At 38.3% G+C, this 12,832-nt stretch overlaps 1 protein-coding gene across 6 annotated transcripts in view; it reads right to left on the bottom strand.

Moving 5' to 3' along the window:
• LOC127497138 (leukocyte elastase inhibitor-like) overlaps positions 1-12,832 on the bottom strand; it is a 173,760-nt gene that overhangs the window by 127,970 nt on the left and 32,958 nt on the right. The gene's annotated exons all lie outside the window — the stretch shown is intronic.

The raw sequence follows: 12,832 nt of genomic DNA, 5'->3' as shown, positions 1-12,832 counted from the left end.
CTTTCTCTGGACTTTGTTACGGGACTCCCACCATCCCAGGGCAACACAGTCATCCTGGTGGTTGTAGACCGGTTCTCTAAAGCTGCCCGGTTCATTCCCCTGCCCAAGCTGCCTACGGCCAAGGAGACTGCAGAGCTCCTCATGAACCATGTCTTCCGGATATTCGGTATTCCCCTGGACATTGTCTCCGACCGAGGTCCCCAGTTCTCGTCCCGGTTCTGGGGAGCCTTCTGCAGGCTTATTGGGGCCACTGCCAGCCTATCATCTGGGTTCCATCCAGAGTCTAATGGCCAGACGGAACGGATTAATCAGGATCTGGAGACCACTCTGCGGTGTATGGCGGCCAGTAATCCCACGTCTTGGGCCACCTATATCATTTGGGCTGAATATGCCCACAACACCCTCCAGTCCTCGGCCACTGGACTATCCCCCTTTGAATGCCAGTTTGGATATACCCCTCCATTATTCCCAGAGGAAGAGGCGCAAGTTGGTGTTCCCTCAGCCCAGCGCTTTGTCCAACACTGTCGGCTAACGTGGAGGAAGGCTAGGCATACCCTCCTTCGGACCTCCCAGAGATACCAAAGTCAGGCTAATCGCCGCCGCCGGACAGCCCCTAATTTCCGAGCCGGTCAAAGAGTTTGGCTAGCTACGAAGAACCTGCCCCTCCGGGTCGAGTCCAAGAAACTTTCCCAGAAATACATGGGCCCTTTTCGCATAGCAAGGAAAGTTAACCCTGTTTCTTATCGTTTATTTCTCCCTCGTTCCCTTAGAATTAACCCCACGTTTCATGTCTCATTACTAAAACCTGTCTTGTCTTCTCCCTTTGCCCCCCCACACAGACCCCCTCCACCTCCCAGGATCATCAACGGCCAGCCAGCCTACACGGTACACCGGATACTGGACTCCCGGAGGGTCCAGAACTCACTTCAGTATCTGGTGGACTGGGAGGGCTACGGGCCGGAGGAGCGCTCCTGGGTTCCAGCCAAAGACATCCTGGACCCAAGTTTGATCCGAGAATTTCGCACCCGGAGGCCGGGGTGTTCTGGAAGGAACGTCAGGAGCCGTTCCTAGAGGAGGGGGTCCTGTCAGCATCCTACCTCCTGTAGTTTGTCTCCATGCCTCTAGAGGTCCCCTGTGTTCCCCTCTGCCTTAGTTTTTCCACATGGATCCTTGTTAGCATTATCCAGGTCACCTGTGCCTTGTTTCTCCTAGGGTATTTTAGTTGTGTTTTTTCCCCTTGTTCCTCACTTGGTTTTTGAGTCTTGGCCGCGTGCTTCCTGCTTTGTCTCTCCAAGTCTTTCCAAGCTATCTCAAGTAAGGTGTTCTGAGTTATTTGGTTATTAATGTTCTCTAGTTTTGTTTTCTCCCCTCGTGGAGTTTTTATTTTCCCATGTGGTTTTTTCCATTATCTCTTATGTTATTAATACCTCTGTCTGAGAAGAACTTTTGTTGGATTTTTGCTTGAAAATACTTTTTTTTTATTAAATCTACATTGCCTGGAGTTCTGCCTTGAGTGTTTCGTTTGGGTCCAACATCACAGTCTCTGTGGCCTTGTGGCAGATATCTCAACCACCACACCAGAGACCCGAGTTCTAGCCCGGCTTGTGACACAGGTCTTGTGACATTTCTCTTCCATCTGGTGCCATTGCTGACAGCATGAAATGGGAAGGGGTTTTAACACCCTTTTATAGTCAACTGTCTGCTGGACACCTGTGTAATGAATAATTAGACTCACCTATGGTTGAATTCTTGTTAAATTAGACATTTGTAGTCTAAAATTTAGCTTTGCTCCAGAGACTTTCAGTGGGGTGTACTCATTTTTGCATCACCCTAATATGAGTAAAATTTAAAATTTTGTTCTCTAAGTTATATTATTAACCTTACTTTCATGTTTTAAGTTAAACAGATGTTATATAAAACTTAGTCTTGTCAACATTTTGGAAATTGTTTTTGTGTTTATTGAGATATTGTTTAAAATGTTACTTTTCAAAGGGGGTGTACTCATTTACGCTGGAGCAAGAAAAGAACACAAAGAGTCCAGGGAATATAATACAATCCATGGAAGAGTGGAAGGTGGGAGGAGCCGGATGTTGAGCCAGAGTGGAGTCTCAATTCATCATGGGCATACGGCAAAAACGACAATAACAGCAGCAACACAGAGATGTTGTCTTATTTACAACATGACAATGTGTAGCCACCATGTGGGACTACTGCATATTCTGAGGCATAGGAGGCTGGTATGCATGACTTTATTCCATCCTGTCATCTCCACCGGTCTCAAAACATTGTAATTTTCGGCTTCATTGGCACTTGGAACAACACAACTTTGTTTCTGCAACAACTCGCACAACAACTCAGCATGTTTTGTATAACAACATCTGACATGTTTGTGTTTTACATGGCTTGAGAAAGTGACATAGGCTATACCACGCAAAATTCGATTAGTGCAGACTGAAACAGATTTCCAGAAATGCGATTTGAATAGGATTTCAAACCACATATGAATGTAGCTCAAAACAGAATTGTCAATCTAATTTCATGCGATTTTTATTTTTGCCATTCACACTTGAGTCTGATCTGGAGTTTCAGGGTATTTGGGGCTGAGAGCAGGCCGCAGTGAGGAAATATTTCAAAGGTGGTAAAATACAGTCTTGGAAATAGAGTTTATATGTGATTGAAATGTAAGTGAAGAATCAAATGTAACACCCAGATTTAAATAGCTTGAGATGGAATTAATTCAGCCCCATCAATCGAAAAACTCAGTTCAGACTTTTTTTAAGATAGATGGTGATCTAACCAGATTTTAATATCAGTGATACAGGCATATAATGATTCAAGAGGAATAGTAGAAATGGACCAAGCAGTAAATTTGAAGGTCATCAGCATAACAATGATAGTTGAGACCATGACAGCGGATAAAATAACCAAGGTGTAACAAATAAATATTGAAGAGGTCTGAGAACAGAGCCATGAGGGACACCTTGAGAGAGAGAACAAGTGGAAGATTTGAATTGTCTATCAGTGAGATAGGATGTAAACCAAGAAAAAGCACTACCTGTGATGCCTTTAGATGAAAGACAAGAGATATGTGATGGGATACAGTGTCAAAAGCTATTAAATCAAGCATGATAAGAACAGTAAGACAGCAAGAATTAGCAGATAGGAGAAGATATTTGAAGTCAATAACTGATCAGGGGAGTAAATGTTGACTTAAAGTGTTATTTTATGTGTTTTTGCACAAGATGATACAGAGTAGATCTACTAGTGTTTAATGCTTTGTTGGGTTAGGTTGAGGATGAGCCAAGAAACATTGTCACTATGCTGTATATTGCTTTATTTAAAGGCAGTAACTGTGCTGATGCAGTGATAAACTCTTTACTAATAATGTTAACACAGGCATGTGTGTTGTCATTAGCTATATGAACTGCACAAGATTACACATTGAGTGTTTATTTTAATTATTATTTGTGTTATTTTAAATTTAAGACATTCTTTTTTTAGTGGACTCAAATGAATTTCATAGTACTAACACCGTATAAATATTAGGTCCTAAACTTAATGATTTAAGGCAGTCAGTCTAATAGCAAAACAATTTAAAAGCAGTAATCTATATACAATATTCTGTGATAATTTTTTTTAAATTCTGCCAGCAGTTACTGTGTGTGACATGTACTGTTTCAGCACCAGTAAATAATACCAGCATCTCCATCAGTCAAATATAACAGTACATTTGAATCCATCATACTGGACTTACCAAATTGTGACACTGCTGTATAACTCATGCACTGAGATCCATTGGGGCATGTTTTTACCATTGGATTTGCACAAGTATCATCCAGACTCGTGCACTCATAACAGCTGAGCGAGTGTCCTTTAGGAATAAAACAGAGAGACAGTGAGACATCAATGATCTGCATTTGTACTTAAAAACATTACAAACACCATTTGTCTTTGTACCTGCAGTGAAAAGAACGAACAGAAGAAAAACTGAGATTTGCAGATCCATCTTTGATCAGGAGGTGAATGAAATAACGTTTCTGTTTCAGTGTCCAATTTATAGCTTACCTGAAGGGCAGGGTCTTCATGAGAAAATGAAAGTTACACACTTCTTGGAGTTACAGAATTGACTTGCCAGTTAATGATAAATGAAGGTTGAATAAGGAAATTACAAAATTCCAACCTTCTTAAAGTGATAGCTCACCCAAAAATGAAAATCTGTCATCTTTTATTCACTTTCATGTAATTCAAAACCCGTCTCAATTTCTTTCTTATGTAGAACACAAAAGTAGATATTTCAAATAATGTCTTTGTGTTTTCTGTGTGTTTTTGTCCATAAAATGAAAGCCAATAGGGTTCAATGTCACCAGGGAAGCATTGAAATGCGACAATGATTCATTGATAATGGATAGTGTATTTTTAATAACAAGGTCACACTGTTGAGGTCTCTTTGTGAGAGACTTTTGTGGAGAAATCAAAACAAATGAGCTTAACAACACACATAAAGAAACTCACAGAAGAAACATACTGAGGTAAAAATTCAAAATGTTCACCAACGAAAATAGTTCCAAACAAAGATCACAGCAGAACTGCTGTGCATTCTCAAAGTATTGCTAATGATTTAGCGTTTTGAATGAATCAGTTGAATGAATGATTCAATGGTTCACTCATTAAGTGACATGCTTCCACCTACTGGCAGTTTAGTTTCATGTTTAAAAGTGTCATTGTTATCAAACATTTCTTATTTGTATATTAAAAAAATATTTAAAACTTTAATCTCATAACATTATTTATTGCAGTTGTAATTTTGCAGTTTAAATGATTTAATTTGATTGTAACAGCCCTAAAGTGTCTTATTATTATAATTGAATTTATTGATCAAATGTAAAAATTTGACGATAGATAACACATGCGTTTAATAAGGTTAAAAAATTGGCATATATAAAGGTAAATAACACCCGGGGGTAAATATCGAAAACATACAGATTTTCAAGGTTTGATTTCGAGCCCTGCTTTAGTTATTACCTACATTCATGGTGAGTTATTGAGAAACCAGATTTATTTATTTTTTGAGTGAGCGAGTGAGTGCATATTTATTAACATTTCTGTAAATGTGCCAGTAATAGCCAACAGGCTAATTTCCAAATGTTGCCCTTTGTCCAGTGTTTAAAAGCACCATAAAAACATTAACATTTACAACCATAAATACCAACAAATGTACAGACAAAAAGAAAAAAGAAAAAAAGAAAGAAAAAAAAGAAAAGAAAAGAATTTTCTATGATCTTTTTGTTTACTTACAATGTATTGTGCCAAAATGTTTACAATAGGTATGACCTACACCTACACACTGGGGCTGGGGGGACATTACATATTCTGTTTAAACAACCCAGATCCGGCCCACACCTGACTCATGTGTAATAATTCGGTCCATATGCTGCACTGAACATTATCGTTCTGAAAACTGTTTGATTAGAAAAAATACCTGTTAATAATGTTAGTTTTTTTTTTTTTTTTTTTTTGCCTATACTTTATACCAGAGCTTGAATTAAAGTTTATATTAAGAGCTTGTGACTAAACCTTGTAACTCGAGTGGATCCTCGACAAAACCTCATACAGAAGCTCCACCCACCTCAAATGTGAATGAAGTGCTGCATGCATTTTGGAGACTGTCTCTGCTTGCAGTGCGAGTGTAAATAAAAAACTGGTTCTTTGAATAAGTAGAGTTTTTTATTCAAAATACGATGTGTGTAAAGGCTAATGTTTTATGTATTTGAGGAGCGGAGAAAAGCTTCTTTGGTATTTGCCGTCTAGTCATAGCCAATACAGCCTGTGCGTAACACTTCGTCTTTTATAACTCAAGCTTTTTGCCAAATATATTAAACAACAGTTAAAATTGAGTGCCAAACTTGGTAACCTCTAAGTTGATAAAACTTAAAGGGTTAGTTCACCCAAAAATTTAAATTCTGTCATTAATTACTCACCCTCATATCGTTCCACACCAGTAAGACATTCGTTCATCTTCAGAAGACAAATCAAGATATTTTTGATGAAATCCGAGACTCCTCCATAGACAGCAATATAACCAACACTTTCAAGGTCCAGAAAGGTACTAAAGACATCGTTAAAATAGTCGACGTGACTGCAGTGGTTCAACCTTAATGTTATGAAGCAATGAGAATACTTTTTGTGCGCAAAAACAAAACAAAAATAATGACTTTATTCAACAATATCTTCTCTTCTGTGTCATTCTCGTACACTCTTTATATTCAGCGCTTCCAGGTTGTACGTCAGAACGCCGGCTCAGTATTGGCTGATGCTGTTCACGTGAGCAGCACAATCCTGCGATCCAACAGCTAATGCCAGCACATTCCCTTGGTGTCTGCCAGAAGCTATAGTGATTATAGTCCCTGTGAAATCAAAATTTAAGTTTTTTAGCTTTTAGTATGAATATGTTAGCCTTAATGTTATGAATAATCTGGTGTGTTCTAACACAATGACAAAACTCACATTTATGAGATATAAGCATTCAAATCTTAGTCTCTCACTTCTGCTAAAATGGATCACGGATTTTCATGACATCACATAACATCGCTCTTCAGCTTCTCATCAAATCTTCTGTCCAATCAAATGCTCTCTAGAATCTGAAGTCCCGCCCCCTACACTATGAACAGACGCTGAAGCTGCGGCTGAAATCAGTCATTTGTTCACACATTTACTATTTTCTACATGGTGAATGGAACATAGTGCACTATATAGAAGATAGGGAGCAATTCAGACAGTGCTTTCCATTGACACGAATGAAGTCCGTTTTTATGTTAGTGCCACGTGAACTGCTGCAGCACGAGCACAGTCTGCTCCAGTCCAGAGACACGAGAGCGGATCATACGCGCAAATTGGCACAGACCACAAAACATTTTGACACATTTGAATTCTACAAACAATGCTATATTTTAAAGCGATATGGAGGAGAAACAGTTAGAGATTATGAGGAAAATGGGGTTTTACGAGCTCAACGGCTCTGGCCGAGCTGTGATTGCCCCCCCCCCCCCCCCCCCCCCCCCCCCACACACACAAAAAACGCGATTGGGCTAGTTTTGAGTAGCAATTGGGCGGGTTTTGTTGTGAAAACCTGGCAACCCTCTGCTGCCTTGATCATAGAGTTCAACTTCATAACTCGTATCATGCACACATCCTGTCCTGTCTCTAGTCCTCCTGTCTTTATTCCACAGGTTAGTTGATTGTTTTATATGCCAATCCGCATGGATGTTGAAAGAATACATGTTAGTGCATTTTAAGCTTTGGAAATTGTTTCCTTTTGATAAAGTTTTGCATGGTTAATTATTAAATGAACTCGCGAGGTTCACCCGCAATTGGATGATATGTCCTGCTACAGTGTTGATTGAAGGTGAATATGTTTAAATGTCTTTATATTAGTTAATATAATGTTTAATTCACTTTAAAAATGCTTGTGAATGGTCTACAATGGGTAAAACATAGAGAAACGTCATGTTTGAATACATGTTTGACATTGTTTAGTTGATTTGAATTGTGAAAAAGCACAGAAAGTCATGTAACACTAAAAAGCATTTCGAATATGCAAATGAGTAATGCAGTGATTGGCTGATGGACAGATCTTCATGAAAACGTGTAATTGCAAGAAAGAGACTGAAACAGTGAAGATTTGCATTAAAAAAAAAGATTTATTTTGACATAATGTATTTTTTTGACATTTGTGTTTGTTCTAATGTGAACATTTTGGAAACATATATATCCCAGCAAGACCGGAGCTGATCACAAGTACATTTTTGTCCTGTCTTTATTTTACCATTCCACAGATTGCTGGAAATGCTTAATGCCAAGTTTACACTACAGGATTTTAAGCCCGATTTAAGCCTGATTTGCGAGTTAACGAGCTCGTCGACAGGTCGGGCTGTGATCGGTGAAAAATCAGCGGGTGATCAGTGCTCGCCAATCTTTATGTGTGTTACTCAATGACGCATCAAAGAGGCTCGCTGACACGTCACCGACACCTAACTGACGCCAGACAAATATCTAGCATGCTAAATATCTGGAGCTGTCGGCCGACTCCATATCCTGTGGTGTCACGTGTCGCGACGAGCTACAGCCAATGAAATATACACTGATTTCTATGGAAGCAGCAATAACAATCCATTCAAATATAATTTGCGACGTTTATTCATATCAGATACACATTGTGTAAGTAACTATAAAGCTCACTCACTCTATTGTTCTTCAACTTCACCGGTCACATGTATTTCGGGACAAATGGATGAATTCACGTTATATATATTAAGATCAAGATCATTATATAGGTTTTTAAATGACAGAACACTCACTTGCACATATTTGAGAATCGGAATATCAGATAGTTGATGACATGGTGAGAAAAGCGATACATGTGTCATACGGTGTGGCTGGCCACGGTGTGTCACGTGACAAGCATGACGTGTTGTCATGGAAATAATGAAGGGAAACGTTCTAAAATAGCAGTCGCCTTAACCAAAGCCACTGGAAGGCAAGCCTGCAACCTTTAGCCAAAAAAGCGCAACGGCTAATGCCAACTGGCGGTACGGGCGGTACGCAGGGAGGAGTTTTGAACAGCGACACGATAGGCTGAGAGGTGCCACATGTGATTAAGTTAGCCGTTACGCTTTCTCCAATGGTAAGAGATACAGACCCTCTTATCTCCCTATAATAATACGATCTCTGCCTTAACTCTGGGAGGTCAGCCAGAATGTTTTAAACTTATGTGTGAAAGGGTTATTTTAATTTTAATTACATTTAATTCAAAATTTAATCTAATTTCCTCCCTACATCCATTTTCAAATAAAGTCGTTGGGTGACAGAGTTGTCCAGCTTGTGCGGATCATTTACGTAGTGTCACGTAGTGTGAACACCACAACAGCAAGTCATGTGGTCTGAACAGCACAGCGATCTGCCGACGTTTAAAGTCCTGTAGTGTAAACTTGGCATAACTGTCTGACCCACTACAAATGCATGCACAAATGATACAGGTAAGACCAGTTCAACTGCACATTGTTTTGATAGAAAATTTAATTCTAAAAAATGTGAAAGTAGGCAGCAGCAGTGAGAGTAAAAAACAAACATGAATCATCTCACAGCTGCAAAGCAGAAGAGAAAAGACCAAATTTAGCTTATTTTAAACAATTTTTAATGCAAATGATATTGCAAGCAAAACTATCTGAGTGAAAACAAATTGTGATTGCACTCATAAATTCAGCACAGAAATCAAGTAGCAATTATGTGACATTTTACAGTTACATTTTCACACCTACAGCATCGCCATCAGTTAATTGTAACAGTGCATTCCAAAACGGGATATATCGCCCTCCGAAGGGCACTTCGGAGTGAAAATAATCATGGCCGCCATACGGAAGGGTCATTCCAAACCGAAGTGCTCAAAACTGGCCACTTCAAAGGGCCCTTCGGAATGAAGGATTTTGAAGGGTTGAACTGATGGACACTTCGGGCCCACATGATCCTTTTGCACAGGGAAGTTGTTTTGCATCACAGAATGGGTACAGGAGGCTCAGATTTCGATTTTACCTATAAATGTATGTATATTATTTTTCTATACTACTGTAATATTTATACGAGTTAGATTTGGTACATTATTATGGTCAAAACGACATTGTACTTCAACAAAAATACTTTACAGCTCCCTTTATCAGTCCATTCAAATGTTTCAAATACATAGACAATTTACAATATGGTGTGATAAACCAAAAATAAATAAATAAATAAATAAAGTAACGTTAAACAAAAGGCGCAGCTTGCACAATCTACTTATCATTCAGAGCGTGTTTTTTGGGGGGTCAAACAGCGTACAAAATGTGCGACGAAGGTGCCTCCTTGATTGTCTCGTTAAGGTGACGCAGAAGTGCGTTTCAAAAAAAGAGTTTTGACCCCTACACCCTTCATCCCTTCGAAGCTCTTACTCCGGAGGGTAAACCGTTTGAAGGAATTAGGGCATAGGGATGAGCCCTTCCGAATGGAACGCAGGGTAAATTTCAATACTGGGCTCACCAGCCTGTGTTACTACTGTTGAACTCATGCGCTTGACATCTCTAATGGGTCATACTGTATAACTTGTTTCTCTACACAAGAATCCATCAGACTCATGCACTCTTAACAGTTGAGAGAGTAAAAGAGAGTCAGAGAGAACATCAAATGATCTGTTTAGTGCTTGAAGTGGGCTGCAGTACAGGCACTTTTTTTTTTTACAGTAACCTTCACATTAACCTTCAGCATACCGTCACTCTTTCTGAAATACCGGCACTTTTTACATGTTGTCGGTACACTTTGCAGTCTGTGGCTGCGTCCAAAAGCTTGAAAATACTGCCTTTAGAGGAAGCATTCCAAATCCAGAAAAGCATCAAGACATGTCCAAATCCAATGTTAGCTTCACTTCCTGTCTCCTGACATACCTTCATCTGATTGATTTTTGAAGGCATCATAAATGTATCCTTCGCTGCCTTTGATATCCCACAATTCTGTTAAATATTTCGGGAACATGCTAACTTTTCTTAAAGAAAAAAACTCTTAAAAAACAAATGCTGTAAAATGAGGGAACTTGGTACATTACTAAAATATTAAAGGTTAAAAGTAACAACAAAGCGCAAACTATCAAATTAAATTATTTATTTTCAGATATAATAATCTACAAAACCTGAGCTCTATACAAACATTTACAAACAGCTGCATATAAAGCAGAATCCACATGTGGGCTATAAATAAAACAGTTTTCCTGAGTTAATGAAAAAGGAAAGTCTCAGTTTTGTTGATGTATTTGATTCAGTGGTGCTAATTTATTTATTTATTTTTTTTTAATTTGTCTAAAACCAGGTAATTTAGATTTAGATAAATTACCATTTGTGTTACCTGTTTTATTGACGTCTTTCCGCGAATGAGACTGGACGATTACATGAAACATAAGACATTTCAGTTGTACTGTGTCTTTCTACATACCTTCTGACTGTGCATTTCTGTTTGCGTTTGAACCCCCTCTACAGGCAAAAAAGGTAAAGATGATAAATCTGTCAGCGCGACTCAAGGCCACAAGAGGGCGCTGTAGGTGCATACAGTCTTTTCCATGCAACATGGACTTTCTCATTGTTCGACATTTTTGTTTGTTTGCATGTGTCAGATAGCTAGCATCAGTAACTCCCACAATACTTCTCAATTGTTTTGCCACTACAAAAAGTATTTGCATAAAGTGACTTTGATATCACTATTGAGATTATATGTGACCCCTGACCACAAAACCAGTCATAAGTCGCACGGGTATATTTGTAGCAATATCCAACAATACATTGTATGGGTCAAAATGATCAATTTTTCATTTATGCCAAAAAATCATTAGGATATTAAGTAAAGATCATGTTCCATGAAGATATTTTGTAAATTTCCTACTGTAAATGTATCAAAAATGTATTTTTGTGAGTGGATATCCATTACTAAGGACTTAATTTGGACAACTTTAAAATTGTTTTTCTCAATATTTAGATTTTTTTGCACCCTCAGATTCCAGATTTTCAAATAGTTGTATCTCGGCCAAATATTGTCCTATCCTAACAAACCATACATCAATGGAAAGCTTATTTATCAACATCAGCTTTCAGTTGATGTATAAATCTCAAATTCCCCTTATGACTGGTTTTGTGGTCCAGGGTCACATATAAATGGAGGGTAAAGGCCCCTCTAGCTGCTATTTAGCTATTTTGTATATTTACATTGACAATATAATTAATGTTCTATTAATTAAAACCAAGTCAGTCTCATCAAGTTAGTGGTTTAAGCATTTTTACATTTATTCCAAAATAATAACTAAAGGCAGTAACAAGTTAAAAAACAATATATTTTATTTGTGTACTGATGTTCAGCTGTTCTTTTTAATAGTAAACTTACATCAGTCATGCTCGGTAAACACCGTCTGTCACAGACATGAAGATGTATCTTTAATTTCACCAAGCTGATTGCTCACTAAAAACCCCGCAGTAACCACGCTTTCAGGTCTTTTCAAGTTTGATTTTGACATGACATAAAGCGGTGATATCTAAGTGGGTGAGCTGTTTACTTACTGTTTAATTAGTCCTCCCATTGATGCCATCATTTTGTTTATTCAGACTGACGCATGGAACATGCACGTAAACAATAGGCGGGATTTATCACTCAATCATTCATAGCGCGATGGAGGCATTGCCTCCTCTCACGTGACTTTCCCCCATTCATTCTCAATTACCCCCCACTAAACCCACCGCACGCTTTAGGGGGTCTGTTGATTTTCTATGAGCTGAGAGGAGGCACCAGAGACGCAGACTTCCACTTTAACTTTACCTGCGGGTGTCGCTGTTGGACAGTGTTCCTTTAGAAAAACGAGTGACTTATACACTTTTTAATTTCACATTTTGTTTTACACATATATATATATATATATATATATATATATATATATATATATATATACACACATACACACAAACATCAGACACATCAGGTTGCTCCAGTTGAGCTGTCACTGGAACATATTTTGTAAATCACTTGGGAATACATAAAAGGTTCTCATAAATTAAAAATGTCTAAATGCAATTATTATACCTGTGTGTCAATACTGTCAATACTGCAATAATGCGAGTAAATAAGTAAATGTGTAAACAATTAGCTCACATTTCAAGAATCAATGCTGTGAAAGAAAATGCATGCAAACAATTTCACTCAATTATTTACTGATGATTTTATTTATCAGAGGAACACAGTCATCTAGAATGATCACTTTATCATCACATTCTTCAAG

The sequence above is a fragment of the Ctenopharyngodon idella genome, chromosome 16, assembly GCF_019924925.1.
Source record: "Ctenopharyngodon idella isolate HZGC_01 chromosome 16, HZGC01, whole genome shotgun sequence".
Taxonomy (NCBI): Eukaryota; Metazoa; Chordata; class Actinopteri; order Cypriniformes; family Xenocyprididae; genus Ctenopharyngodon; species Ctenopharyngodon idella.
This window is presented reverse-complemented; position numbering and strand designations above follow the sequence as displayed.